This window comes from Lepisosteus platostomus, chromosome 5 (assembly GCF_059453375.1).
Source record: "Lepisosteus platostomus isolate fLepPlt1 chromosome 5, fLepPlt1.hap1, whole genome shotgun sequence".
NCBI lineage: Eukaryota > Metazoa > Chordata > Actinopteri > Semionotiformes > Lepisosteidae > Lepisosteus > Lepisosteus platostomus.
The window spans coordinates 25565755-25570772 of NC_142615.1; the positions used below are offsets into that span (position 1 = coordinate 25565755).

The window sequence follows — 5018 nt, forward strand, 5'->3', positions numbered from 1 at the left end:
CTGTTGTTGTTTTTTGCACATCGGCTGTTGTCTCTGTCTTTCTTTTGTTATACAATTGTATTGTTGTTGTGTTTTTTTCTTTGTACTACTTATGTCCGAGAGCTAGCTAAATAGCCTTTCGTTATACCATATACCTGTGTATGAGTATAATGACAATAAACTTGAACTTGACATAGTCTTGCAGGCAGTATATTATTTTATCGTTTACTCGTATAAAAAAGCATGGTCTTCTCGTTCCTAATTCAGATTTTTAGTGCTTTCGAACGTTACTTCCAACCTGGACTGACAGCTCACCCGATCTGTTTGTGATCAGACCATGGAGTCGGGGGCTGTACCAAGCGCACGTTCCTTCCCAATGCTGAGACGATCATTCGGAAGATGGGTGCGAAGAGAGATAAGCTTTGTCGACTAAAAAATCAAGGCAGGATATGCAAGAATACTAATCACTGGCGACAGTTATGTTCTCTTACTATTGAGATCCCTACATTGCGAGTTCTTTTAAGACTTTGAAACTGAAGGAAAGCGGTGACAAATGAAACAGGCACGGGTGGGGCTTGAACCCACGCTCTTCGGTTTACGAGACCGACGCCTTACCTCTTGGCCACCGCCCCTTCGAATAAGCATGGGAATAAGGTTGTTCAAATTATTTTTTTCTGAATCAGGTTTACATCGCCAAATGTAAACTGGAGGCAGCAACAACAATAAAAGGGATACTTGTCCTTAAACTCGGACGTGATGTTCTGCAGACATGTGCACAATGTCCTGTTTTCTTGCAGTGTAGACATTTTGCTGTTCACGCTCCGCATTCATCTGCTTTGTGCATTGTTAGTCCGCACCTGTAACATGTAATGTCAGCCGTCCCCTGTTCTTCTATTTCTCTAGCATGACTGCGTCCTGCTGCTCGGGTTTTGTTTGTAAAGTTTGAGCGAGCGCCCCGTTCAGTGTCACTTTGTCACTGTGGTCAGAAAGCATTCTTGATTCTGCTTGAGCTGCTTCATGAATTCTAGCGACTGTAAGAGCCATTAAGGCTACCTAGTTAAAAAAAAACTTATCGTCACCTTTTTGAACGTGATTATTAGACACCCGTTAAATCTCCACCGAGGTTTCTTGAGAGATCGTTCAGCGAGCGAGTAATAAAAAACTACGTCGCTTCCAACCTCTGCTGTCACTGTAAACTCGGACGTGATGTTCTGCAGATGTGCAGTGTGCCTTTCCTCTTGTCGTATTCAAGAGTACTCACTGTGTGAGCTCCTCACTGCGTGTTCTGTACTCTACTGTGATTTAATTTAGATGATTACGTGGAGTAGAGTGACAAGATCTACTTGAACATTTTCGGTTTGTGAAATGAAACACTAAATACACTACTGTAAATACAAGTAATGGACATTTAAAATAACCACAGTACAGCTAGAAGAGTGAAAGATAAAAGACTATTTAGAATGACATTCACAATAGACTTAAGAACAGCACCACTGCCCGAACAGGGATTTGAACCCTGGGCCCTCAGATTAAAAGTCTGATGCTCTACCGACTGAGCTATCCGGGCTCTGAAAGCAAGTCGACACTGTCGGGATCCTCGCAAGTTACGTGTCTCTTGTGCCGAAGAGCAGTCATACCTGACCCGTCTGGAATGACCACTGACAGACTTTATCCAGAAGCGACGGCACCACTCCCAGTAGAATGAGTGAGAAATACAGCATGACATGGGTAGTTAAGCGGCTCCCACAATCCATCTTTCCTCACATTACTGATTTTTTTTCACATTCAGATTTTTTTCACATTTAATAAAATCTTTTTATCAACAACATTAAAAAGAAAACAAATGGAACATTTTTTGGAACAATAATTAAAAAAATCTTTCAATGCCTTGGTTGTATACGTGTGCACACCCTTTATAAAGGGAGTTGCAACAGTGCTGAAATTTAAAGAGCATTTCTGTAGAGAAAACAGCATTTTTTCTGCCTTGATGTTATAGGGAGCCTGTCTTTTAGAAATTCTATTTCTTAACACCTTGCACAGCCTCCCGGCAGACTAACAAATATTTTTTTGGAGAAATTGGCTCACACACCGGAAGACACTAACGTTTATTTACGTTAGAGTATGTACAACTCAGGCTTTAACAAATGTTCATGATGTTTCACACGGGGTGTTACCTGTTGTAGTGTTTCAAAAGATGTGTTAGCGGACCACAAATTATCTTGAAAAGATTTGGGTTTGTACTGGCTGGGATTCAAACCCGACTCAATTATTTGGAAGGCGCCTGTACCACCAACGCACTTCCGAGAAGCACCTGCAAATTATCACAATCCTCTCTCTCACCTACAAAGTTATGGAGACACATACGTCCAATGAAAACTAATTTTATTCACTCAAGGCTCCACTCTTTTGTTGTGATGTCATTTTAATTGATATTAGCTTTGATAAGGTGTCGTTTTTGCCTCTTAAAGTTAAAGTCAGCTCCTTTGTTCCTGGTATAGAAATAACATGTTCCATCTTTGTTTAAAAACACCACTAAAAGTAAATTATTCAGCTCTAACGCCTGTGTGCATTGACAAGACATCTCAAAAGGACTTATCAAATAAGAACACGATCCTGCTTGTTACCATTCCTGTGGTTGGGGCGTTGTTTCACCCTTTTATGTTCTTCTACAATATTTGCAGACAGGGCTTTATCACTCGAGTTGTACAGAACAAGTGTGCATCGGTCCATGAAAATCATCAGTAGTGCTGTTTTTCTATGCATAGTTTAATCAAGAGCACTTAAAAGATGCAAAAAGCTTTCAAATAAAACAGAATTGAAAGACAGTCGAGTAAGGAGGTAGAAAAAAAGCACTCCCCCGTCTGGGAATTAACCACCGTCGCACGTGTGACTGGATACAAAAATAATAGATTAATTTGTGCCCAGTCTCTTGAAGCTTCAATGCGATTATTTTTCCTTCCTTATTTCTTCATTCCCATGAATTTATTCTGTAGTAGAGGAAACGCGAAAGTGGGAAACTGCAGGCATTCTTCGTGAGTGGTGGATTGTGATCAGTGAGCATCTGCACATCTCTAAGTCTGTTCCTTTACGTTTTTCATTGGGGATGTAGCTCAGTGAGTGCATGCTTTGCATGTATGAGGTCCCGGGTTCAATCCCTGGCATCTCCAGGTGCTTTATATTACAGTACTCACATTGCAATCTTCTGTTGAGTGAGAACTCTTTCCTTGTGTTCAGAGAGAGCCAGGTTTACACAACTAAATGCAGGCACACTCGACGTGCTGCAGAGTTGCGCTGCTGTTTTAAATGTACCTCATTTAGTTCTGTTAAATCCTAAATTATTTGAACTAACCCTAACCCTAATAATTTAGTTCAAATTCAGGAAATCCAGAGATTGCTTCACACTTGCCGTGGCTGTTGCAGAAAACACCTCTTGAATCTTACCCGGGATTTCTTGAGAGATCATTCAGCGAGCGAATCCTCCTTCTGAACTCCGCACTGTCCTGTACTGCTCTCGTGTAGATGTGAAGCGCAGCCATAAACACACTTTGAACTTTTTCCGTTTGTTAATGAAAATGCAAAAGAGCATGACAAGTATTGATCGTATAAAATATCCATGGCACAACTCGAGAAAGTACTGAAGGACGACACATCGACTTTTGATGATTACAAGAGATTCAAGAAACACAACCGTCCGCACCTGGGTTTGGATCCTGAATGCTAGAGTTAAAAGAACATAACCGACGTTTATGACCTATAAACTCTCTAAATTGTCTTATAATTTATGAAATAAAACACTTTCTTAATAATTACTTACTGATGATAGACGATTTATTGAATTTTAACAAAATCACAATTACAAACTTTTTCGGTTAAACTGTTATTCACATACTCTAACGTAAATAAACGTTAGTGTCTTCCGGTGTGTGAGCCAATTTCTCAAAAAAAATATTTGTTAGTCTGCCGGGAGGCTGTGCAAGGTGTTATAAAATAGAATTTCTAAAAGACATTCTCCCTAAGCTTAAGGCAGAAAAAATGCCGTTTTCTCTACAGAAATGCTCTTTACATTTCAACACTGTTGCAACTCCCTTAATAAACGCATACAACCAAGGCATTGAAAGTTTTTTTTTTAATTATTGTTCCAAAAAAATGTTCCATTTGTTTTCTTTTTAATGTTGTTGATTAAAAGATTTTATTAAATGTGAAAAAAATCTGAATGTGAAAAAAGGTCAAAATGCTATTGAAAAAAATCAGTAATGTGAGGAAAGATGGATTGTGGGAGCCCCTTAACTACCCATGTCATGCTGTATTTCTCTCTCATTCTACTGGGAGTGGTGCCGTGGCTTCTGGATAAAGTCTGTCAGTGGTCATTCCAGACGGGTCAGGTATGACTGCTCTTCGGCACAAGAGACACGTGACTTGTGAGGATCCCGACATTGTCGACTTTCTTCAAGAGCCCGGATAGCTCAGTCGGTAGAGCATCAGACTTTTAATCTGAGGGCCCAGGGTTCAAGTCCCTGTTCGGGCGGTTGTGCTGTTCTTAAGTCTATTGTGAATGTCATTCTAAATAGTCTCTTATCTTTCACTCTTCTAGCTGTACTGTGGTTATTTTAAATGTCCATTACTTGTATTTACAGTAGTGTATTTAGTTTTTCATTTCACAAACCGAAAATGTTCAAGTAGATCTTGTCACTCTACTCCACGTAATCATCTAAATTAAATCACAGTAGAGTACAGAACACGCAGTGAGGAGCGCACACAGTGAGTACTCTTGAATACGACAAGAGGAAAGGCACACTGCACATCTGCAGAACATCACGTCCGAGTTTACAGTGAGAGCAGAGGTTGGAAGCGACGTAGTTTTTTAATACTCGCTCGCTGAAAGATCTCTCAAGAAACCTCGGTGGAGATTTAACGGGTGTCTAATAATCACGTTCAAAAAGATGACGATAAGTTTTTTTTTTTAACTAGGTAGCCTTAATGGCAACACGGTGTGAGTAGATCTTAAAGCAGCTGCAGACAGAGTACCCGTAATGGCAACA

General features: G+C 40.1%; 3 non-coding genes across 3 annotated transcripts; 1 reads left to right on the forward strand and 2 right to left on the reverse strand.

The window, feature by feature from the left end:
* Window positions 1-539: 539 nt before the first annotated feature.
* Window positions 540-611, reverse strand: trnat-cgu (transfer RNA threonine (anticodon CGU)). The gene has a single exon. It is a non-coding gene; the product is annotated as a tRNA-Thr (tRNA).
* Window positions 612-1473: 862 nt separating this feature from the next.
* Window positions 1474-1546, reverse strand: trnak-uuu (transfer RNA lysine (anticodon UUU)). The gene has a single exon. It is a non-coding gene; the product is annotated as a tRNA-Lys (tRNA).
* A 2885-nt stretch (window positions 1547-4431) lies between these two features.
* Window positions 4432-4504, forward strand: trnak-uuu (transfer RNA lysine (anticodon UUU)). The gene has a single exon. It is a non-coding gene; the product is annotated as a tRNA-Lys (tRNA).
* Window positions 4505-5018: the final 514 nt, after the last annotated feature.